This window comes from Rhinopithecus roxellana, chromosome 11, assembly GCF_007565055.1.
Source record: "Rhinopithecus roxellana isolate Shanxi Qingling chromosome 11, ASM756505v1, whole genome shotgun sequence".
Classification (NCBI taxonomy): Eukaryota; Metazoa; Chordata; class Mammalia; order Primates; family Cercopithecidae; genus Rhinopithecus; species Rhinopithecus roxellana.
Window position 1 is genome coordinate 1,552,982 of NC_044559.1, and position 26,915 is coordinate 1,579,896.

Sequence of the window (26,915 nt, forward strand, 5' to 3'; positions counted from 1 at the left end):
CACCTGTAATCCCAGCTATTCAGGAGGCTGAAGCAGTAGAATCACTTGAACCTGGGAGGCGGAGACTGTAGTGAGCTGAGATCACACCACTGCACTCCAGCCTGGTGACAGAGCATCTTAAAAAAAAAAAAAAAAAAAAATACACTAACACTAATGATAGCTGATGAGCTTTAAAAAAAAATGCTAAAAAAAAAATAATGTTTTAAGAAAGTTTACAAATTTGTATTGGACCATATGTGGCCCTTGAGCCACGGATTGGACAAACTTGCCTTAGAGGAAAGGCTTGCAGTTTTTCCCCATTCAGTATTATACTAGCTGTGAGTATGTCATATATGGCTTTAATTATGTTGAGGTATGTTCCTCCTATCCCCAGTTTTTTGAGGGTTTTTCAACATAAAGAGATGTTACATTTCATCAAATGTTTTCTTCAGCACTAATTGAAATGATCACACAGTTTTTATCTCATTCTGTTGATATGATGTACCATACAAACTGATTTGCATATGCTGAAGCATCCCTGCATCCCAGGGATAAATCCCACTTGGTCATGTTGAATGATCTTTCTAATGTATTGTTCATTTAGTTTGCTAGTATTTCGCTGAGGATTTTTGTCTCAATATCTGGCCTGCAGTTTTTTCTTGATGTGTGGAAAAGGACCCTTGTTTTTCAAAGTATGAGAGCTGAAACAAGAAGGCAGAGCGTCACCTTATTTGACCTCAGTTGGGAAAAATGTGTCAAGATAACTCAAATTTTTCGCTACTCTGTGCATGTCTGTGAATGACTACAGGAACACTTCAAGTATTGATTTAGGGGTTACAAATAAATTTTGCAATTTTCACATGTATGGAATCCTCAAATAACGAGGATCAATTGTGTATCATTAAGGAGACTAAATAAATACTCCAATTAAAATGTAGCTTTTTTTCAGATTGGGGAGAAGAAAAAAACAAGACCCAATTATGTCTACAAGAGATATCTTTTGAATATAAAGACACGGGTTAAAATAAAGAGGATGGAAAGATAAACCACACAGCACTAATAATAGGGTGAAAAGCACAACAGTTTCCACAACGGACACAAGATAAAACTTTTAAAATCTAAATAGCCATATATCTATTAAGTAAGTTAAAATGGTTAGCCTACCCTTTTACAAAAAGAAAACTCAAAACTCAGATGGTTTCACTGGTGAAGTCTATCAGACACATGTGGAAGAAAATAAAGGAGTAAACAATTCCCAACTCATTTAGAAGGTTTGCATAAATCCATTACCAAAACATTTTTAATTATAAAAAATCTATAAAACATGACCATAGTTGATTAACACAGATGAAAACATCCTCAGCAAAATAATGGAAAGATCAAAATCAGTTAACTTACAAAAATAATAATAATATATCACGATACTGCAGTATTTACTCCAGGAATATAAAATTAGGATTCATGTACAAAAGGCAATTTCATTTACCATAATACCAGATGTGATGAAAGCACCTGACAAAGTTCCATATCCACTCTGGGTTAAAAAAAAAATAAAAATTTTAGCACACCTATAAACAGAAAGAAATTTCCTCTATCATATAAACCTACAGCAAATAACATAATGAAATTCTGAGGACTTTCCCTCAAAGACTGGCAAGATGGCAAAGATGGTGACAGAAATCGCACCAAGTCTACCCAACATTACAGTATACAGAAGATCCTATTAAATGTAATAAGCAAGGAAAAGAAATACTATGCATAAATATTTGAAAGGAAATTATAAAACTTTCTTTTCAGAGGCTAATTGTTAACAAATAAATTCTTAAGAATTATGTCAGTCTAGCAAGATTCATCTAAGTAAGTTTGGCAAAGTTGCAGGATGGCAGTTCAATATACAGAACAATTGTATTTCTTTTTTTTTTTTTTTTTGAGACAGAGTCTCGCTTTGTCCCCCAGGTTGGAGTGCAGCGAACGGATCTCCGCTCACTGCAAGCTCCGCCTCCCAGGTTCACGCCATTCTCCTGCCTCAGCCTCCCGAGTAGCTGGGACTACAGGCGCCCGCCACCTCGCCCGGCTAGTTTTTTTGTATTTTTTAGTAGAGACGGGGTTTCACCATGTTAGCCAGGATGGTCTCGATCTCCTGACCTCATGATCCGCCCGTCTCGGCCTCCCAAAGTGCTGGGATTACAGGCTTGAGCCACCGCGCCCAGCCGAACAATTGTATTTCTATCTTCCACCAACAAAATGAAATTTTAAAAACATTTCTTAATACCAAAAAGCAAATTACTTAAGAATAAACTTAACAAAAGACATGGAAGCCCCATATACTGAAAACCACAAAACACTGCTGAAAGAAATTAAATACCTAAGTAAATGAAGATATATACCATGTTTGTAATTTGAAAATTTCAACACTGTCAAGATGTTGATTCTGCCTAAATCACAATTCCAACCATATTCGCACTAGGCACTTTTATAGAAATCAGGCTTTTGATTTTAAAATGTATATGAAAATCAAAGGACCTAGAACAGCCAAACAATCTTGAAAAAGAACAAAGTTGAATGACTTAAACTATCTGACTTCAAGGCTTCTTACAGAGCTACAATAATCAAGAGAATATTGTGCTGCCCTAAAGACAAACAAACAGATCAAGAGAACAGAATACAAAGTCCAGAAACAGACTCACACATATACAGTTAACTGATTTTCAGAGGAGGCATCAAAGCAATTCAATGGGAAATGAAAAGTCTTTTCAACAAACAGTGCTAGATCAGTTGGATATCCAATACAGAAAAATGATGAACTTCAACCCCTATCTCAAACTATTAACAAAAAATAATTTGAGATTGATCATAGATCTAAACCTAAAGTCAAAAACTATAAAACTTCTAGAAATAAGTATAGTATATATTTGCACAGAGTGTGGGCAAGATGCAAGAAAAGCATTTGACGAAATTCAACCTAAGGAAGATGCAAGAAGTACCACCCCCTCATGGTGTTAGATTAATACGGGTAGAATCAATATGAACTCATAGTTGTTAATATATAAGTGTGTATACATAGATCTTGCTAGGGTATGAATGTGTCCCCCGAAATTCTCATGCTGAAACTTAATCACGGTCTGGTATCCTGGTTCAAGCCTGTAATCCTAGCACTCTGGGAGGCCAAGGCAGAAGAACTGTTTGAGCTCAGGAACACAAAACTAGTCTGCATTAACACAGTGAGGTTTCATCTCTACTAAAAATAAAAATAAAATTAAAAAAAAAAACTAGCCAGGCATGGTGGCATGCACCTTAAAGCATCCCAGCTTAAAAGTCCCAGCTATGCAGGAAGCTAAGGCGGGAGGATCACTGGAGCTCAGGAGGTCAAGGTTGCAGTGAGCACTACTGCACTCCAGCCTGGGTGATAAAGTGAGACTGTCTCTAAACAAAAAGAGAAAAGAAAAACAAAGAAACTAAATTGCCAATGCTAATATTAAGACTCGAGGACTTCACAAGGTGATTAAATCACGAGGGCATAGCCTTAATGAATGGGATTAGGGACCTCATAAAAGAGCCAGAGGGTGAAATAAGCCAGGCACAAAAAGACAAACATCACATGTTCTCACTTATTTATGGAATCTAAAAATCAAAACAATTGAACTAATGAACATAAAGAGTAGAAAGATGGTTACTGGAGGCTGGGAAGGGTAATGGGGGGCTGTGGGGAAGGTGGGGATGGTTAATGGGCACAAAAAAAATAGAAAGGATGAATAAGACCTACTATTTGATAGAACAACAGAATGACTATAGTCAATAATAACAATTATATATTTTTAAATGAGAGTGTAACTGGATTGCTTGTTACACAAAGGATAAATGCATGAGGGGATGGATACCCTATTCTCCACAATATGATTATTTCACATTGCATGCCTGTATCAAAACATCTCATATACCTCATAAATATATACATACCTACTATGTGCCCACAAAAATTAAAAATTAAAAATATTATTTAAAAAAACGGCTGGAGTTAGCTCCCTCTTTAGAGACCCTATCTCTAAAAAAATTGTTTAATAAAATATTAAAACATGGATATACATATATGTATTTACACACACACAAACATATCCTAGCTGTGGCCACTGAGTAGGCCTAGAAATAATGACACACCAGTTGCAATAAGCACGTCATATATCCAGATCTTGATTTCCAAATACCATTCATTCCTCACTAATAGTAACAACGCTCCTCCAAGAAAAGCTAATTTGAGACCGGGTGCGGTGGCTCACGCCTGTAATCCCAGCACTTTGGGAGGCCGAGGCAGGCAGATCACGAGGTCAGGAGATCAAGACCATCCTGGCTAACACAGTGAAACCCCGTCTCTACTAAAAATACAAAAAAAAAAAAAAAAAAAAAAAAAATTAGCCGGGTGTAGTGGCAGGCGCCTGTAGTCCCAGCTACTCAGGAGGCTGAGGCAGGAGAATGGCGTGAACCCAGGAGGCGGAGCTTGCAGTGAGCCGAGATCGAACCACTGCACTCTAGCCGGGGGACAGGGCAAGACTCCTTCTCAAAAAATAATAAATAAATAAAAAGAAAAGCTGATTTGAGGGGTGGGTCATACAAAATGAGCCCAAAGCATCTTTTTGCACCAGAAGGTTAAGTAAGTACCCAAAGAATTGTGGAGACATATAAAAAGAACACAGAAGCCAGTCTGAAAGAGTTTACACAGACCAAATTTGGGATGATTTTAGTATCAAAATAATCACAGTAATGAATTACAGACCACTAAATACGTATATGAATCATTCAAATAAATAATTGAACAAATAAATAAATGGGACATGGAGGGAGGAGGGAAAGGTCTTCCTTACAGTAGAATGCCAATCAATAGCTACAGAAGGAAGCATGCAGTTGGAAAGTCATCATTGGAGGCTAAAACTAGTGGGTGAAAGTTTGATGAGGAACACGATATTAACACAGTGTCAATACATATTAACTTCAAAGAGGAAAACAGTATCACGGCAGTAAAGAAATCTTGCAGATTCCAACTTAACCAACCGTTTGATGTTATCAGCAATATTGGAACAAACTGACATCAGGTTGCTCCTAATATGTCGCACTGAGAAAAATAAAAATCACTTTTTTGCTATCCTTGCATAAAATGCATGAACTGAATCTAACCATGAGGAAACTTCAGGACAAGTAAAAAGTGAGGGACATTCTAAAAAAATAACTGATCTGTACTCTTCCAAAAGATCAATGTCAAGAATGACAATGAGAGGTTAACAAAGTACTCCAGATTAAAGAAGACTAAAATACGACAATTAATTTCACAGTGATTCTGGACTGGATACTGGACATGGAAAACAAAAGGGCAATAAAGGACATTATAGTGTTGAAATTGCACTATAAATTAGATAACAACGCTGTACCAATTGTTAAATTTCTTGACTGGTAATTTTACTGTGGTTACGCAAGAGAATACCCTGGCTCTTAGAAATACATGTTGAAGTGTTCTTAGGACCTATACAACTTAAACTCAAATGAATCACAAAAAAATGCATTTTAATATATGCATATAAAGAAAGGGGGAAAGAGTGATAAAGCTAACGAGGTAAAATACAAACAACTGGTGAATCTTAGTAAATAATATGTAGTAATTCCCTATACTCTGTGTTTTTTTTTTGAGACACGCAATCTCAGTTCACTGCAACTTCCACCTACCAGGTTCAAGCGATTTTCCTGCCTCAGCCTCCCGACTAGCTGGGATTACAGGAGCCTGCCACTATGCCCAGCTAATTTTTGTATTTTTAGTAGAGACAGGGTTTCACTGTGTTGGCCAAGCTGGTCTTGAACCCCTGACCTCAGGTGATCCGCCTGCCTCGTCCTCCCAAAGTACTGGGATTACAAACGTGAGCCACCGCGCCCAGCCTGTGTACATTTTTTGTAAGTTACACATAAAGCAAAAGACATAAGTAGAAAACTAGGTAAGCTTTTTTTTTACAAAAATGATAGACAAAAAGCCCTACCCTTCATATATAAAGAAGCTATATAAAGCAAATTGCTTTTAAAAAACACTATAACACCTCCAAAAGATTAATAGGAAAAGAACATGTACAGTCAATTGCACAAAAGAAGCTAATGAACTTTTAAAGGAAAACAAAAACAAAAAGTCAATGAAAGATGAGATGTTTTCCACCCGTTAAACAGATGATGTTTTCTTTTTAGAAAACATCAACACTGGCAAGGATGCCCTAAAATGGCCACTCAAACACCTTGCTAGTGGAAGCATTAATTAGAATCCTTTAGGAAAGCAGTTCAGCAATATGGATCAACAGCCTTAAAAATATCCACACCAGGCCAGGCACGGTGGCTCACGCCTGTAATCCCAGTACTTTGGGAGGCAGAGGCTGGTGGATTATCTGAGGTCAGGAGTTCGAGACCAGCCTGGCCAACAATGGTGAAATCCTGTCTCTATTAAAAATACAAAAGTTAGCCAGATGCAGTGGTGGGCACCTGTAATCCCAGCTACTCGGGAGGCTGAGGCAGGAGAATTGCTTGAACTCGGGAGGCAGAGGTTGCAGTGAGCCGAGATCATGCCACTGCACTCCAGCCTGCAAGAATCCGTCCCCCCCAAAAAAAAAAAAAAAAATCCACACCATTCTAGTTAATAACACTATCTGAAAGAAATAATCTAAACTGTGGACTAAAATTTATGCTGAAGATATTCATCAAATGATAACTATAATAGCAAAATTCTTTAAAACAATCCACGTTAAACAATACAGAAATCATTAAGTAAACCACTTAGGATATAACCACAAAATGCAATATGCAGTCATTAAAAGTTATTTAAAATCAGAAAATATGACATAATAAATGTTAAGAGAATAAAGTTTACAAAATGGGCAGTTAGGATGATCTTAAGTAAAAAAAAAAAATTCATAAAGCTCAGAACAGACATATTATAAACAGTGACTGTTTGAAAATGAATATAAGCAGGGAATGTGAACACTTGTCCCAGTCTCCAGTTTATGAGATCTTACCCCTCACCACCTGTGAACTACCACTGCTTACATGACGATGCCTGTCTCACTCCCTGTGCACTCCAAGTATTTCTTGAGAGCACAGTATCATACCTGGCTGCATTCAGTAAACTGCTGCTGCTTCAAATTTACAAACTCTCCCACCTCATTTCATACATGTAAAAAATGGATCTAGCTATTTAAGTCACCTGAAAATTGAAACTATATTGAACATGAAGTTCATCAAGAACGGGTTTCACTTTTCTCTGCTTCTTTCAAATAAAAACATTAAGGAAGAAACATGCTTGGAGCTTTCTTTCGTTAACAACAGAATCCAAGGCAGGCTTGAGACAATATAAAGATACCACATACCTGATTAGTATTGTGCGCTAGGACCAGCAGTGGTGTCGTCGGTTTATTTTCATGTCTAAGAACATTTGCTTTAGCAGTCTAATCTTAGCTACCACAAAACACACACACACACATACACACACACACACACACCCACCCATCTGTGTGCTGTAGTGCTCAGCCACTACCCAGGGCCACACCTGACTCCAGCTCCGCCCTATTCCCCACTGATTCCACCTTCTACTTGGCAACTTCTGCCTAATTAGCTGAGCAGAGCACAGTCAGGCGAGAGGAGGCTGTGAGCAACGCTGGGAACATGGAGAAACCAGATAAGAGTAGGAAGACCTTAACGTGGCAGAGGGCCAACTGAGCGGCATTCGTAAGTCTGTGGTTCTCAACAGGGGCAATTTATCACCCCAGGGGATTTTGCCAGTGTCTTGGAGATATTTTTAATTGCCACAACTGTGGGGGTGCTAATGGCGCCTAGTAGGAAGAGGCCAGGGATGCAACTAAACATCCTACAATACACAGAACAGTTCCCCACAACAAAGAATTATCCAACCCCAACTCTCAACAGAGCTAAGATCAAGAAATCCTACCACAGACTGATGCATTCACTAGTACAGTGCAGTCTACTGTACAGTACAGTTCAGCAGGAACAAGACACCCAGCGGTTAGAAGAGACCTGAGGTAGTTCAGGAAATGTAAACACACACATTACCTCCTCACTCAGATGCTAAGGTGACCAAAATTCTAGAATTGGTAATGAGGGCATTGTAATTAATTAATTAATTTAATAAAACTAGTAAGAATGCTTTTTTCCCCCAAGGGCTTGCTCCTATAAATATCTTATAGTTAAAGACTGCTTCACAGCAAAAACTGTAAGATAATACTATCAAAATTGCCCAGACTGGTAAACATCTCCAGAAAACTTGGCAACACACACATAGTCAATGACAAATTTAGTTGTGTATCTCAACAGGACCTAAAAACTCAAACTTAAAGTTCCCAGCTTAGTTTAAGTGGAAAGTGTCAAGTTTTCAAAGATCACTCAAAAAGAAGAAAAGGGCTGCTTTCCCAGATGAATCATCAAGAACTACACAAGACTTAGAAGAGTAACAGTTTAAAACTGAGAACACTACTTAGGCACTTCAAACAAAAAAAAATGCACATTTTTTTAAAAAGTGTATGAATCATCATTACTATAATTTGGTTAAAGTCATGACCAATGAGTCAAGCCACAATAGGTTTTTAAAAATTATTTTAACAACCTTATGCCATTGATTTCCACCTGTGGGAGGCCAGAAGGTTAGAGAAGTCATCTGGTAGTATCCCTGGCTGGCTGGGGCTTAAATAACTTCAACCTGTCTCTAAAGCATCATTTTTGCCTATCTACCTTGACCTCTGTCCTTTCAGTGTTAGGAAATACCCATCACTTAGGGTGGCCCACTTCAATGTTGGACAGGAATTAACTGTTAAGAGTGTGTCTGTTACGCTGAAGCAAGAGAACCTCCCGTTCAACTACAGGTATTAGTTTTGAATCACGTGAAACCAGCCTAATTATTCTCTATACAGCAGCCCTTCAAGTTTCCATATTATCTTGTCTTTCTCACCCAAGCCTTTTTCTTCTCCAAGTTGTAAAATGCACTCTCCCCACAAGCTGTTACAGTTAGCTATTTAAGTGATACAATTAAGATTCAATAGGAGACCAAAAAGCCAGAATGGCAGAACTGAAAGGAATCAGAGACCAACCAGTTCAAACCCAATGCCATTTTTAAAAATGAGTAAACAAGGCAGAGAGAAGCAAGTCTGCTTGTCAGAGGTCAAGCTATCCAGAAAAGTCAGGAGCAGAATTCAAGTTTCCTAACTCTTTTGCCCCTCAGAACTGTACACCAAGTTGTACAGATGTTGTGTGAAAGGACGGACAGTCTTTGTTTTACGAAAATATACAGACTGAGAAAAGATGATCCGTCTAGCAAGAATCTGTATTAAAAAGTGATGACTAGGTAATTTAACTTAAAAATTACATAAGAAAGGAAATATAGTCACAGACTACTACCTGATTTGCAGATGAATAGTTGTCACTAAATATTTCTTATTGATTTCACTAAAAATAGGGATGTAACCATAGTCAGAGTGGGAAAAGGCAAACGAGGAGTTTAAGATGTCCAAATCCTCAACTATCAAAATAAGAAGGCAATGCATAATATTTAAAGTGGATAAATAAATAACAGTGGAATAACATGTTTAGAAATTGTAATTACTGTAACAAGAAAAGTTTGCCTCTATTTTTCATTGTAAGACTTTATGCTCCCTATTTTTAAACAATGTGCAAGTATTATTTTGATAAAAATTTCAACATTAATTTTAAGATACAGAAAAATAAGGGATTGGTAATAGATAATGTTGTAGGCAGGTGAACAGCAGAAAGAGCACCAAAACACCATTAGTCGGAGTACAGATTGAAATAAAAATGGGACAACCAACTATCCAATTTAAATCCCCTTTGACCAGGCAATTCCACTTCTAGGGCTCTAGACTATAAGAATACATCCATAAATGTTCAAAAACATATATACGAGAATGATCACTGTGACACCATTTTAAAAAATACAAATCAGAGCACACTAAATATCCACTAACAGGGGAAGGGTTGAATAATTCACAAATATATGTACCCGTATATTCTTCATTCACCCCACAAATATTTATTGATTGCTAGGTACTAAGTATAGAACAGTAAACAAAAGTCAACCGGCAAAGGAATACTACCTAATTATTAAAATGGAGAATGCAGATCTGTATGTACTGATCTAGGTGAAAAAGCATACTTCAAAATATTATATGTAGTATGATCCCACTTTTATTAAAATACCCAGTATAACTAGATGAGACTTTTTCTTTATGTACTTACAGTATTTGAATTTTTTAGCATTGTAATATTACCTGTGTAAGCTTCTTTAAAGACAATAAAGACATTTGCTTGTCAGATTGGATAAAAGCAGTAACAAAAGAAAGCAAAAAAGAATGCAGGGAAGGAAAGAATCTACTTTTTGTAAGTCTCTCTATACAGTAAAACAGAGAAGATACACATGATTTTCACTTCTAGATTTTACCAATGTATATGCAGTCTTTATATATATCTTCAAGAAATTCTCTCACACATTCACAAGGAGAACTAAGAAACAATCTAAATTTTCATCAATGAAAGAATGAACCAATTGTGATCTATTCATACAATAAAACACCATACAGTAGTTATTAAAACTCAAACCACAAAAGCACAAATCTGAGGGAAAACCTCATATGTTAGAGAGTACATACAGAATAAAATTATTTATGTAAAACTTTTTAAAAAGCAACAAAATAAAACTGTCTTTACTTATAAATATGGACCCATAGATTAAAAATACCATGAGATACCACTTCTCAGCCTAAATATCTGACAATATTGAGTGACAATATTAACGACATGGAACAAGAACTCCAATGTCTGCTAAGGTAAATGTATACTGCCACCACCACTGCAGAAAACAACATATTATATAGAGTGGTAGTCAGAAATCTAAAGATAGTCCCCCAAGATTCCTGCCCCTGGTTATTCAAATACTAATTTGAGTATAGCTGTGAAACGACCATGGAGATAAAATAGAAAGAGTAATCTAGATTATCCCAGTGGACCCAATCAAATCATATGAGTCCTTAAAAGCAGAGAATGGTCTCCATCTAGAAAAGGAAAAAAATATTAGAGAGATTCAAAGCATGAGAGAGATTCAACCTCCTACTGCCAGCTTAGAAGACGAAGAAAGAAAGAGGGTCACAAGGCAAGGAATGTGTGGCCTGTAGAAGCTGAGAATGACCACCAGCTGACATCCAGCAAGGACACATGGATCCTCAGTCCTAACAACCATATGAAATGAATTCTACCAACAACCCAAATAAGTGTGGGAGTTGATTTCTCTCCAGAGCCTGTAGAAAAGAATGCAGCCCTACTGACAACTTGATTTCAGCCTCGTAAAACTCATAGCAGATAAACCAGCCAAGTCTACTGCACTTCTGACCTATAGGACCATGAGATTTTAAAATGTGTGTTGTTTTAAGCCTCTAAGTTTGTGGTAATTTGTTATACAGCAACAGAAAACTACCACTTCTAGAAAAGTTGAAGAAATGCATTATCCTACAACCCAGGAGCTATACACCTGACCATACACAAAGAGAAACTCTTGCCCAAGAGCACAAAAAGACATGCACAATGTTCACATCCCCATTGCTCATGACAGATTTAAAAAAATTGACAATCCAGTCATTCATCAATACCACAAAGGACAAACTGTGGAATATTCATAATGTAACACAATAAGACAAGGAGATACCAATGAACTACAGCCATACAAAAATACGAATGAGTCTCAAATCTCACATTATACAGAATAAAAAAGCAAATGAAAGAAGTACACACACAATACAATTCTAGTTATAAAGTTCAACAGCATGCAGGGCAAAACAACACAGCTTCAAGATACAAATGTGATAAAACTATAGCAATTAAACAATAAAAACAAAATTCAGGGTAGCAGTTATGTCTCTGGGGACATAACAGAATGGGATCAGAGAAGAGAGACCAAGGGCATCAAAAGTAACGTACATTGTTCCTAACTGGTGATTACAAAGTAACAGCACTTGGCCGGGGCGGTGGCTCACGCCAGTAATCCCAGCACTTTGGGAGGCGGAGGCGGATGTATCACGAGGTCAGAAGATAGAGACCATCCTGGCTAACACGGTGAAACCCTGTCGCTACTAAACATACAAAAAATTAGCCGGGCATGGTGGTGGGTGCCTGTAGTCCTAGCAACTCAGCAGGCTGAGGCAGGAGAATGGCATGAACCCTGGAGGCGGAGCTCACAGTGAGCAGAGATGGCACCACTGCACTCCAGCCTGGGTGACAGAGCAAGACTCCGTCTCAAAAAAAAAAAAAAAAAAAAAAAAAAAAAACACAAAATAACAGCACTTACATTCTATACATAATTTATAAATATTGTAATATCTACTCAATATTTGAAAGATGAAAACATCTAGATAATCAAACTTCTACATAACAAAAAAAACTTTTTTCTTTTCTTTTGCAAAGATGTGTTCATTGAAAGGACTAATTCAAATAATATAAAAAGTCCAATAATTTTTTTTAATCACCTAAAATTCTCACCACCTAGACATAATCCGTAACAATTTGCTTAACATCCTTCTAAGCATTTCCTATGAGTATACATACATTTAAATATTTTACATAAAATCTCAGTATATATACACATAGGTATATGTTCTGTCTATAAATGTTTAGACCCTTTTGAAAAACAACTATATTAAGACATAATTTACATAAAATAAAATGCACCCATCTTAAGTATAATGTTAAGTTCTGACAAAAGCGTATAAAAAATGTATATTTAGTATAACCACCACCCAATCAAAATACAGAGTAATTCTATCACCATAGAAAGTTCTTTTCTGCTCCTCTGCAGTCAATCCCCACCCCTACCTATAACCTCAGGCAACCACTAATCTGCTTTCTTAATGTTTTGGTGGTTCTAGAATTACATGTGAATCAAATCATACAGAACGTAGTCTTTTGTCTGGCTTCTTTTGCTCAATATAATGTTTTTAATTTCATAGAGTGACACTGTGCAATTCATTCCTTTTTTCTCCTGAGTAATATTCCATTGCAGATTTGTTGATAGACTATACTGTTTCCAGTGTTGAGCACTGAGTACTGTTGTACAAATCATTTGTGAATTTAAGGTTTTATTTTATACCCAGGGGTGTAATGTCTAGGTCATACAGTAAGTGCAAGTTTAAGTTAATAGGAAACTGTTAAACAGTTTTCCAAAGTGCCTGTACACTCCTATCAGCAATTTATGTAAAATTCTGATTGCTCTACGTCCTCACCAACACTTGGTATTGTTAGTCTTTTTCATTTTGACCATTCTTGTAGGCAAAAAGTTGCTCATAATTATAATTTTCTTTAATAACTAAATATGTCAAGAATTTTTAATATGTCTACTAGAATTTCAAATACCTTCTTTTGATAAGTTGCTCCACAATTTTTTTTTTTTTTTTTTTTTTTTTTACCAATTTTGCCATTTGAGTTCTCTTCTTACTAATTTATTGAAGTTTTTTATATAATGCTGGGTAAAAGTCCTTTGTCAGATATATCAATATATATCTGCTCCCAGTCTATAGTATACTGTTTCTTTTCCTTAACAATGTCTCCTAAAGTGCAGACTTTTTAATTTTATTGAGTCCAATTTAACATTTTTAAAATGTTGTAGCTAGTGCTTTTTGTACCATATATAAGACTAAATGCTTTCTCCCTCAAATTGACCACAAAACATGGATATCTGCTCTCACCACTTCTATCATAATATTGGACTTGAGGTCCTCACAAGTGTAATAAGGTAAAAAAAGAAACAGAAAGCACATGATTGGAAAGGAAGAAGTAAAACTGTCTTCATTCAATGACTGTATGTGGAGAAAATCCAACCAAAAGACTACCAGAACTAATAAGTGGATTTAGAAAGGCTACAAGACACAAAGACAATATACAAAAATCAGCTGTATTTTTACATATTAGCAAGGAATACTTGAGAAATGATTTTTTAATCCCATTTACAATGGCATTAAAAATGTAAGATATTAAGATATAAATTCAATAAAATACGCACAGGACCTGTACACTGCAAAACTAAAAAACATGTTGAAAGAAATTAAAGAACTACATAAATGGAGCGCTATAACATGTTTATGTAGTGGAAGGTTCAATGACATTAAAATAGCAATTCTCCACAAACTGATCTACAGAGTCAAGGCAATCCCAATTGAAACCGCAAGTTGTTCTTTTTTTTTTTTTTTAACTAACAAGCCGATTTTAAAATACTTTTGAAAACACAAAGGACCTAGAATACCCAGAAAAATTTTGAAAATAAAGAACAAAATTGGAGGATTTATACTAACCAATTTCAAACTTTACATAAAGTTATAGAAATAAAGACAATGTGGTACCGACATAAGAACAGACAGCAAAAGCAACAGGAGAGAGTCCAAAAGCAGATCCACACATACATCACCAGTTTACTTTCAACAAAAATGCCAAGAGAACTCAATGGGCAAAGGATACAGAAAGGGGAAGAAACTCAATAGGGAAAGAATTACCTTTTCAACAAATGATATTTTAAAATGTATATTAGACCAGCGAGCTTGAGCCCAAGGCCTCCTCAGGCAAAAAATAAAATTTAAATTTAAATTTAAAAATTGTTTATTCATAAAGGAAAATAAAGAACCTAGACCCATAGCTCATACCAAACACTCTATCAACCCCTAAAAATTGATCATGAACCTTAATATTGGAGCTAAAACTATAAAACCTCTAGAAGAAAACACAGGAGAAAATTCAGCACGCTTTTTTTCACACAACATTTCAGCTATCCTTACATGCTAATAAATTTTTTTTTCACTTTGTCAAAGGTAAGAAGGAAAGGAGAAAATCCTTACAAACTTTGAAAACATCTCTTCATTTCTTAAATGAAATTTCGAAATGCTTTCCTTATTCACATGGTCATACAACATTTCTTCAACTGAAGAACAGAAATATACAAAGGAAAAGAACAAAAATCTTTTTAACCTCCTTTCATATAGTTCCTACAAGAATGGGTTGGCTTCTATGAGATTGTAGTTTTGCCTCGATGATTCTTTTTTGAGTGCCTTTGCTGAAGTCATAAGTAAATCTCCCAACATATTAATACCACTTATAAGTTTTAAATATAAAACAGTTACCAGAAAACCATTACAATATGTGAAATGTTATGTACTGCTATATTGTCTTAAAATTGCCTGTTTTGGTTGATAAAGACTTGTAATGTATTTTACAGAGATAACACACTTTTAAAATTGTAATAAAAGGAATTTTAGCCATTTTAAGTATAATTTATCCCCAACAATTTACAAGATATCTCAATAAATGTGTGTATCATTGCCTATTGGTTATGAATTGTGGTTAACAAAACAAGGAACGAAAGAATCCATTATAGGCCGGGCGCAGTGGCTCACGCCTGTAATCCCAGCACTTTGGTAGGCCGAGGCAGGTGGATCACGAGGTCAAGAGATTGAAACCATCCTGGCTAACACGGTGAAACCCCGTCTCTACTAAAAATACAAAAAATTAGCAGGGCACGGTGGCGGGCACCTGTAGTCCCACCTACTCGGGAGGCTGAGGCAGGAGAATGGTGTAAACACGGGAGGTGGAGCTTGCAGTGAGCCGAGATCACACCACTGCACTCCAGCATGGACCACAGAGCAAGACTCTGTTTCAAAAAAAAAAAAGAAAAAGAATCCATTATACTATAATTTAGTAGTTTAGCCACCAGTTTTCCAGAAAACTAAAATTTAAAAAATACATATAGCAATGCTGCTACTTATGTATGAGTGATTTACTATTGCATACAAGTTACTCCAAAACTCAGTAGTCTAAAACAATGGACATTTATTATCTCACAGTTACCACAGGCCAGAAATCTAGGCACAGCTTAACTGGGTACTTCTGGGTCAAAGTCTATCATGGGGTTGCACTCAAGCTGCTGGCCAAGCTGTGGGATCCTCTGAAGGCCTCCATGTATGAAAAGGATATGCTTCCCATCTCACTCACATGGCTATAGGCAAGTCTCAGTCCCTACCACCTGGGATTCTCCAAGAGGCATGCAACATGGCATCTTTGTTAAAAAAAATTTCCTTCTTTCCATCGATAGCTTTTTTGCAGGTGTGCAATTCAACAGTTTTTAGCAAATGCACAGAATTGTAAAACCATCACCATAATCAATTTTAGAATATTTTCTTCACCCCAAAAAGAAACTCAGTCCTCTTTAGCAGTCAAACCCATTTTTCCCCAACCCCTACCCCAACACCAGTTCTAGGCAACCAGTACTCTATTATCTGAGTCTATATTTGTATTCTGGACATTCCATATACCTGTAATCACACAATATGTGGCCTTTTGTGACTTTCTTTTATCACTTAGAAAGTTTTCAAAGTTCATCCATTTGTAGCATGAGTCAGTATTTAATTCCTTTTTATTCCTGAATAACAGTCCACTGCATGGATAAACCACATTATTTAAACCATTTATCAGTTGATGTACATTTGAGTTGTTTCAACATTTTGGCTATTATGGCTACTGCTACTGTGAACATGTACAAACAAATTTTTGCATAGATATGTTTTCATTTCTCTTGGGTATATACCTAGGAGTGGAACTGCTTTGTCATGCCTTATCCCATATTTAGCCATTTCAAGAACTGCCAGACTTTCTCAAAGCACTTGCTCCACTTTACATTCCAACATGTAGATTCCAATTTCTCCAGGTCACCAACACTTATTATTACCTGTCTTTTTTATTATACATAGCCATCTTAGTTTACTAAGATGGTTACTTAGATGGTCACTTAGTAACTGTCTTAGTTACTTGGTGTGACATGGTATTTCACTGCGGTTTTGATTTCCATTTACATGGTGACTAACGATGTAAAACATCTTTTCATGTGCTTACTGGCTATTTGTATGTCTTGTCTGAAAAACTGTCTATTCAAATCCTTTGTCCATTTTTTTTAGTTATTTTTCCTTTTATGACTAAGGTATAAGAGTTCCTTAAATACTCTGGATACTTACTCTGGATACCAGACCTTTAACAGATACACGGTTTCTCATACCAAACACTGGGGAGCATGTAGACAGGATAAAAACAGTTAACTCTCACACTGCTTATAGGACAGTAAAACAGTACGACTACATTGGAAAGCAATTTGTATTTAGTAAAGTTACTGGTGTACACACCTGACAAACAACAACTCCAATCCTAGATGTATATTTCAGAGAAATTCTTACCTTTGAAGAAAAACATGGATGAAACTTAGTAACTAATTTAAAAAGTTGCAGGAGGCTGGGCGGGGTGGCTCAGGCCTGTAATCCCAGCACTTTGGGAGGCCGAGACAGGCGGATCACGAGGTCAGGAAATCGAGACCATCCTGGCTAACACGGTGAAACCCCGTCTCTACTAAAAAAATACAAAAAACTAGCCGGCCGAGGTGGCGGGCGCCTGTAGTCCCAGCTACTCGGGAGGCTGAGGCAGGAGAATGGCGTAAACCCGGGAGGTGGAGCTTGCAGTGAGCTGAGATCCAGCCACTGCACTCCAGCCTGGGCGACAAAGCGAGACTCCCTCTCAAAAAAAAAAAAAAAAGTTGCAGGAAAAAAATCCACATAGCATGATGCCATTTATGTAAAGTTTAAAAATATGCATAAGCAAACAGTATTTTGGGGAGATATACCTGTATAAAGTAAAAAAACATTATCAAGAAAGCAGTCCAGGTGCAGTGGCTCACACCTGCAATCCCAGCACTTTGGGAGGCTGAGGCAGGCAGATCACTTGAGGTCAGGAGTTTGAGACCAGTCTGGCCAACATGGTGAAAGCCTGTCTCTACAAAAATACAAAAATTAGTAGGGCATGGTGGCACGTGCCCATAGTCCCAGCTACTCAGGAGGCTGAGGCAGGAGAATCGCTTCAACTTAAGAGGCAGAGTTGCAATGAGCCAAGAGGGCGTCACTGCACTCCATCCAGCCTGAGTGACAGAGCAAAACTCTGTCTCAAAAAAAAAAAAAAAAAAGAACGAAAGCAAAGAAATGATAGACACAGAATTCAGCATGCTGGTTATTTTGAGAGGAAGGAAGAAGTACACAGGAGGTTTCAATGCTATTGGTGATGTTCTATTTTTTCAATACATACTTTTATACGCGTGACACATTTAATGAACACTTTTTCAAAGAGTTTCACTGACAACTGAAGGTCTTTTTAATATAGAAAGACACCAAAGCAGTTCAAAGCAAATATAAAGCAGATGAGAACATCACAGTGAACCACAAACCACAATACACAATATTTGTAAAGTATTTTAAATCCAACAAAGTGTATGTTTTGTAGAACTGAGAAGGCAGATTCCCTGCCCTTATCCGCTTCTTTCCACCATTGTGTTCACCTCTGTCTTCCTGATCCCACCTTTACCTCCAGGTCCTGAATCCACTTCTACCTCTTCCAGAGTTTTTCTCTTCAATATGTCAATCTGACGAGCACCCATCCTTCCTCTCAATTTCCATAGCACTTGTACCTCTTCAAAGCCTTCATCATATTATCCTCAGATTACACGTTTTAACTCCTCTATCAGAAATAAGCACCTGGAGAACTAGAACACTGGTCACATCATCAAACTGACTCTCCAAAAGCAAATTTTTTATTGACTATTGATTGAATAAATGAATTAGAAAATTCAGGCATTTCCAAGTGAGTTAAGAAATTGGATCTCGTCTAGTTATTTAAAAAAAAAAATGAAAAGTTTAAAATTACACTTCTTGAAAAAGAATTTCAAAGTTGAAAATCCTTCAATACAGCAAAGACAAAGCTGACAACCGTCAGATAAAATATAAAATGTTTATACTGTATATACTGACAATTTTCCATATTCACAGGGGACAAAATTAGAAGGCATAAGAAGAACTTCCTGATTACTTGGCATCAGAACAGTCCACGGCTTTAGAAAATGTCTTTTAATCAACCACAAACCTGGGGAACAGGTAGGGTTGTAAAGCATCTTTTGGGGGGGGGGGCGGGGACACATACCATTTCAAGGCTCAAAAAAATGAAGCCACTTTTAGAAATTTCAGCAATATTTTTAACTTGCTTTCAGATATTTTAAACTACTTACCACCAAAAGTATAAACCTAAACATTATGTGATTATGGTAGAAATGGAACTGCTACATAAGGGAAAAAGAAACAAACCACAAGTGAATCAACGACATTCCTCAAGAACCAGACGCTACTACCGACAACAATTAGCGTTTCCTGGCTGCTTAAATCAATTCATTCCCAGCTCTGCTTTGAGCTGGCACTAACTTAAAGGAAACAAAAATGTTGGAGCTAAGGCTGCCAGATTTAGCAAATATAAATACAGCAAGCCCAGTTAAACTTTAATTTCAGACAAACAACGAACCATTTTTTTAGTACAAGTATGTCCCATGTAGTATTTATAGTAAAAATGTATTCACTTTATCTGAAATTCGTATCAACTAGGCATCCTGTGTTTTATCTGGCAAACCTAGCTGGAGCCAAAAGGTAGAATAGTAATCAATCCAATTTCCTCATTTTTGCAGCAGAAACTGAGAACCAAAGAAAGGAAATGACTTGCTTAAGCTTAAGCCAAAGATCAGGGAAATAAGCTGGCTTTGAAAAGAGAAAACCTTTCCACTAGGTCACCTTGGGTACCACTTATAGTCCATTCCACTTCCAATTCTTGCTCAACTCACAGAAGCACCAAGCAGACAAGCTGTAAAAGGGTATCGTTTCCCTCTTTTAACATTAAACTTCAAGTTTCAGTACATCTCTTAAAACCACAGTCTCCAAAATCCATTAGGAAACTATGTGTTCCTCTTTAAAAAAAAAAAAAAAAAAAAAAAAATCCTGAAAATATTGTCTACACACTACCACCTCATACTGTTTACATGTTCACTCACCATATGAAACAGGACATCTTTTTCTCTTAAACTCAGTTTTCTCAAAATCCAAAATTCTCTTGCTCCAGGGTCTCAAGATTTCACACGAAGGCATGACTCTCAACGACTTGAGTTCATATACTCCTTCAGTTTTCATATTTTTTAGAGTTTTCATGTTTTTCTGATATGTCCTAACCTATCCGGTTGGTCTCAAAAGTCTTCCATTCCCATTCTGTATCTGAGCAACTAAATCAGCAATGAGGCATGAAGTCTCACTATTATAAACATACACTTACTTCCCCAGGCACTGGGATGCAAGGAAAGATGGAACGATTCGAGAAACGTCTTTATCAGAAATTTCGGAGCCAAAAAAGGCCCCAAAGTATGGTATGTGAGGGTTATGCTAATTGTCTCTGTAATTATATAGCATGCAATCGAACAAAATAAGGAGAAAGATAATAGAAAACACATATGCAAAGAATTCATTTTCCAGATCCTATCAAATTAAAAAATACACAAAACATTTCCTCAACTCCATACGGAGCTCCCCAACCTATGACTTCCCTGGGTCCTTAAGGGTAGTTAGCGTGGGGGTGGGTCGTGAGAATAGTGATAATGAGGCAGAAAAGGGTTCCATTTATTTTTACAATCTGGGCTTCCAAATAGATTTTAAGGAAAAAAAAGGTTTTGTTGCATTAAAGAAACATGAAAACGGTAACATAAACCATTGTAACCCCCACCCAATAAGTTTTCTATTAAAAACTTCAGCCAGGTGAACGGGAATACGAATCATTTAAGATGAAAACAGATTTAAAGATCAACGAAAAGTTAGCAACTAAAGGATACCTATGCTTTCCTTCTGGCACCCCGAATGCACGCAGGTCTCTCGAGATCACACGTCAGACGTGGAAGGTCCTCACGGATTACTAGTCCGAGCTTCCATTTTACAGATGCGCAAACTCAGGCCAAGGACGACGGCTGACGGGCTCAAGGTCTCACAGGCCGTCAGGGAAAAGACCTGGCACCCCGGGCGGCCGGCCTAGGGCCCTTGGCACAGACTGCTTCTGCGGTTCCTGGTTCGACTCGGCCCGGCCCCAGGGGCAGACGCCAGCACCAGGGCAGAAGGACCCACGCCCCCAAGTCGCGCTGCCTCTCCGCGGGCTCCACGCCGGGCCCCCAGCCCACGGGCAGCGCAGGGCGGGGGCCTTGGCGGCCCACCTGTCGCGGACCGCGCGGCCGGCAGCCACACCCCCTGCCCGGGCCGGGGGCTCGGCCGCCCTTATTGGCGGCCAGCAGTGACGGCTGCGAGCGGCTTGGAGGAGCCGAGCCTAGAAGCCGCAAGAGTTACCTCAGGTGGGCTCTGAGCTGGCGGCGCAACGGCCCCGGCCCTCCTCGAGCATGCCCGAGACGCGGACGCAGCAGGGCCGAACCTCCGCCAGCGCGTTGCCTGTGTACACCCTACGCCCCTCCGCGTGAGGACGCCGACTGGCAGGTCACGTGACGCGGGCGTCACGTGTCCGGCCGGGTTGGGTGGAGGCGTTCCCCGGGAGGCCACAGCGCGCTGGGGGCCGGCTGCTGCGGGTGTGGCTGCGCGACACCTCTGTGCTTCCACCCCTTCGCTGTGCCCAGGCGAGGACCCACCAGGCTTGGAACCGAAGACTTCCCCAGCTCTGCCTTTATTGTTTCGTGTGTCGTGGGCCTGACTACATATGTTATTAATACTAGTGTTTTGGAAGGAAAAGGAAATTTTGTCTGGCAAAAGGACGTTGTACTTGGAGAAGAAAGTGGAAAATACTTTCTTACCTGAGGCTATCAAACGGGAGGGAAAGCGAAGGAATAAGTGGTAACGGTTTTTGCCCTGACAGATTTTTGTTTGCTTTCGCTCTCTAATCTGGACTGAAAGATAGATGCCCACAGCATAGCCCTCTCAGCCAGAGAAAGCATGTGAAAGAGGTTTATACGACTTCCTACTTTTAAATTGTATTTTAATTTTTATCAGGAATCATCTTTGTGTACATACACGTCTAAGTATTTGATTCTGCATTCATCTTTTGTCCACATAAAACTTTATTATTCCTCTGTCACTTTCATCATTGTCTACCAAATCCAATTTTCCTAGATCAAACTTCCCAGAAATAGTTTCAACCACTGCTAATTTTATTTGTCCCATAATAATGCATAAACTATGACTAATGTGTATTTCTTAGTAAATTCATGAGTGAATTATAAGCAAATCCTTTCAAATATTCCACAGTTCTGTTGTCCAGGAGTGATCTATATAGCTAATCAATTCCTCCCTACAATTGTGACCACTTTGCATTGTTGGCTAAGTAAAGAGCAGATTGTCAGGTTCAAAACTGTGCTCAAAATATCCTTTAGATCAGCAAGGTCAAAACATCTTCATTTCTGTAACACACTTAGAATACAGTATTACAAAGAACAGAAAATGATGAATTTTCTCCATTTGTCGTTTACTATGGAAAATAGGTTATCAAGGCCCGTTGCCACAATCTGTTTGACTCTACTGCTTCTGGCAGCAGGTGTTTCATGAAGGCAGTACCAATATCTTCCATTGGTATAGCTTATGCCTAGACCAGGCTTGGTGAGCAAAAGAATTGGTTGACTGATCTATGGATATGAAATCCTATCATCCTTCTGCAGGAAGCGGGAGAACCTTCGTAGTTTAACAGGGATCTGTGAGCTAAGCAGGGCTGATAAGCAGTACTTATGGAAGCAAAGATAGGGTGAGTCCTGGCTCAGCCATTACCGTCTAGGCAATTTTCTTAACCTTTCCGAGCCTCTCTTCGGCTATCTAAAAAACATCTACTGAATAGAGTGGTTATGAGACAAAATGAGGTAATGCCTGTATAACACTTTTAAGTGCCCAACACATACAGTGCTGGGTAAATATTAACCATATATAGTCTTTGGCAACGGGTATTAGTATAGGAGGTCAGAGTCCTGAGGGAAAGGGAGCTGACTACTTGAACACGTCCAGGTCCTGGGTCCAGATTCTTGCCACCTGGAGTGCAGTTCAAGAAGGGATTGCCCGCCAGGTGTGGGGGCTCCCATCTGTAAACCTAGCACTTTGGGAGGCTGAGGCAGGCAGATCACCTGAGCTCAGGAGTTCAAGACCAGCCTGGCCAACATGGCCTGGCCAATATGAAACCTCCTCCTTACTAAAAATACAAAAATTAGCCAGGCATGGTGGCAGGCATCTGTAATCCCAGCTACTCGGGAGGCTGAGACAGGAGAAACGCTTGAACCTCGGAGGCAGATGCTGCAGTGAGCCAAGATCATGCCACTGCACTCCAACCTGGGTGACAGAGTGAGACTCCGTCTCCAAAAAAGGGAAGGGATTGCCAGCAAGGAAACAAAGCACAATTGGGATAATGGGATAAAACTGTTGCACTCAGAATGTAAGGCAGCCAGTAAGGTAATTGCTCACAGGGCACTAGGTACTCACTCCAAGAGGCATCCTGGCCTTGTGGCAACAGCTTAATTCCAAATCCTGCCTGCTTGTGTTAATGGGGACTCCTAATACACTGCCTTTCCTTAGCCTTAACCCACATAGGGAAATTACCTACCCTCTCCTAGAGTTTGTGGGACATGAAAAGATAAGAATTCAGGCTTCAGCCAAATGACCAGTGTTATCTCCAGAGCCAGTCACACTGACTCCCCACCAAATGGTTAAATACATGAACCCATTCAACCCTGTTCTAGTTTGTGTGTGTGTGTGTGTGTGTTTTTGTTTTGAGATGAGTTTTGCTCTTGTTGCCCAGGCTAGAGTGCAACGATGCGACCTCAGCTCACCGCAACATCCGCCTACCAAGTTCAAGCAAGTCTCCCGTCTCAGCCTCCTGAATAACTGGGATTACAGGTGCCCACCACCACACTCAGCTAATTTTTGGTATTTTTAGTAGAGACAGGGTTTTACCACGTTGGCCAGGCTGGTCTCGAACTCCTGACCGCTGGTGATCTGCCCACCTTGGCCTCCCAAAGTGCTGGTGTGCCCAGAGTTGGTTCCTTCCAGTGGGTTCTTGGTCTCGCTGACTTCAAGAATGAAGCCGCGGATCTTCGCAGTGAGTGTTACAGCTCTTAAAGGTAGCATGGACCCAAAGAGTGAGCAGCAGCAAAATTTATTGTGAAGAGCAAAACAACAAAGCTTCCACAGGGTGGAAGCGGGACACAAGCAGGTTGCTTCTGCTGGCTGGGGTGGCCAGCTTTTATTCTCTTATGTATCCCCACCCACATCCTGCTGATTGGTCCATTTTACAGAGTGCTGATTGGCCCATTTTACAGAGTGCTGATTGGCCCATTTTACACAGTGCTGAATGGTCCCTTTTACAAAGTGCTGATTGGTGCATTTACAATCCTTTAGCTAGACACAAAAAAGTTCTCCAAGTCCCTACTCCACCCAGGATGTCCAGCCAGCTTCACCTCCCGCTGGGAGTACAAGTGTGAGCCACTGCACCCAGCCATGTTCTAGTTCTTTAAAGAGTTTCATTGCAAAAAATAAAATGTGTTATGTATGACAAAATAGATTATACATATACAGTGCATGGCTTTATAATGGCACCCAATCTAATACAGAAGATATACTAGTGTTCCCACTAGAATAGATGAATGTAAGGACTAATGGGGAGCTTGCAAACAAAGAAAGAAACTAGCAATAACCTACTAAAGTGTTGAAAAGCTATGTATGTGGTAGAGCCAACCTTGAATTCACGTTTCCTGGTCCCAAATCTAAATGCCTTTTTTTTTTTTTTGCCTTGATATAAGACTTTTTCCTTTTTATTAATAACCTTTATAAAGATACAGTTTCACCAGACTCCAGTTCACCAGACTGGAATTCAGAGGAGAGATATAGAGATATAAATTGAAGATTAGGCAGTGGTATTCAAAAAGCCACATGAATGGATGCGATCACGCAGAGCAGTAATTTTCGTATCTTTGACCTCAACCCAAAATACAAAATACATTTTACATATTAACCGAATACATGTATATAATTTAAAAGTTTCCATAAACAAATTTACCATTCCTACATGTGATGCATGATTTCTTCTGTTTAAATTTTTCACTCCCAACTCTATTGATTTTTAACCCTGTAGTAATTGTGGCCTACAGTTTGAAAATCATTGAAAATTACTGATCTAGGACTTTCACAGGTCCGAATTGCATAATTGCAGCAAAAGAGACTGAAAGGCTAGACATGTGGCACTGTAGAGATAAGAAGGAAACTTAGAAGAAGCTATCAGAGGTAAGAGGAGAACTGGAACAGAGGAATCCTGATCAAGTGAAGAAAATGTTTCAAGAGAGAAGTGCCTAAAGGTGTCTTTTGCACTGAGAGGCTGAGTCAGATGAGGATTGACCTCTGAACTGGCAGTGTAGAGATCACTGAGACCTTGGGAACGAAGCAATTAAGATAAAGTGGTAGGGTTAAAAGCCTGATTCTTGAGATAATAGATGGTGCCGACAAGTAAATACAATCATTGTTCTCTTGCTGTTAAGGAGAGCAGGGAAATAGGATCATAGCAGGTAAGAGATGTGGGATTAAGGTTTTCTGTTTAAATATTTATATGCTAATACAAATGCTGTAGTAACTGGATGTACAAGAGAGTGACAACTGTAGGAAGGAAAATCTTGAGTAGATTGGAGGAGTCATCCTAAGATAAGGAAAAAACAAGAGAAGGGGAATGGCTGGCCACAGATACAGATAGCTTGGTAGATTTGTTGTTGAACATGAAACTGACCCAGTAGTCCCATAGACAGTTCTTTTGGCCAGACATAGAAAGTGACCCTTCTTTTCTTAAAGCTCAAAACTTACATTTGTTTTATCTGAGTTCCTTTCTCGGAAAGGACCCCTGGCCTCTCAAAAAGTATCAAAGAACTGAAACTTACCAGATCACCACATTCAGACAATGAGATGCCAGACCCTTACTTTTATTTCCTTACCCCTCCATAGTTCCTGTTTTCTAACACATGGTTATACTTCTTCCCTGCTATATAAACCCTAAGTTTTAGTCAGTCAGGGAGATGGATTTGAGACTGACCTCCCCATCTCCTTGGCTAAAACACGTGATTAAACTCTTCTTCCTCAGCAGTAAGCTGCAAGACTTAGACAAAACCCCTGATGTTTCTGTAACGGATGCATGTGGAATTTCTCTACTGATTGTTGATAGTTTAATAAAATAAAAGCTGAGTGTGAGGAGAGGGAGAGAGGTGCTGGTGGTTTGAGAAAGGAGGAGAACATGTAACTATCATCCAGGAGCGTGCTACGGCCCAGCCAAACCCAGCCCTAGGACCTCCCACGTGGATGACTGCTGTATATTTCTCTTGACTTCCATCCTTGCCTCCTTACTGTCTTTTTTTTTTCTACACAATCACCAAAGTGACTTTTCAAAACCTAAGTCAGAGCATGTCAACCCCAATATTTTCCCAATTCAGAATAAAATCCAAAAGTGCTTGGCTCTAAAGTCCTGCATGATCTAGCCCCTACTTCTCATCGTCCTCTTACTTGCTTTGCTCTAGCCACCTGGCTTCCTTGCTGTTCCTTACTTTCCTCAAGAGTAGAACATTTCCTTCCATTTCCTCACTTCCTTTGTGGCTTATTTAAATGTGACTTTCTCAGGTTGCCTTTGACCATTCTTTGTGAAACAGCACTCCTATCAATGTCACCTTCCCCTGCTTGGTTTTTGTTATTAGCACTTATTGCTATCTCTGGCAGAGATATTTATAGCAAATTAAGTATCTATTTGCTACCAGCCCCCTTCATATAACCCTTGCAATTAGGTCAGGCCCTATAACCAATGGCCTGCTGCAGTGATCTAGACCACATGTTGCAGTGGCGAAGTCACAGAGTGGACACAGCCTGAATCACTGAGTCACTGACTAGGTCAGCTGTCCTGGGAAGTTGCCTGGCTCAGTGAGTTTTCCATGGTGGAAAAATAAACTTTGTTGTGTTAAATCACTGAGCTTTTGGGATTCATTT

At 38.8% G+C, this 26,915-nt stretch overlaps 1 protein-coding gene across 8 annotated transcripts in view; it reads right to left on the reverse strand.

The window, feature by feature from the left end:
* The window catches only part of MARCHF8 (membrane associated ring-CH-type finger 8), a 150,023-nt gene extending 128,609 nt beyond the window's left edge, over nucleotides 1-21,414 (reverse strand). For 5 of the 8 annotated variants that reach the window (XM_030940057.1, XM_030940059.1, XM_030940056.1 and 2 more), the window contains exon 1: nucleotides 7,362-7,465. The gene's annotated coding sequence lies outside the window, so the exon portion shown is untranslated. Of the gene's footprint in view, nucleotides 1-7,361; nucleotides 7,466-20,767 lie in introns of those variants that run through there. The other 3 variants (XM_010383400.2, XM_010383403.2, XM_010383402.2) reach the window with 3 other exon arrangements.
* Nucleotides 21,415-26,915: the final 5,501 nt, after the last annotated feature.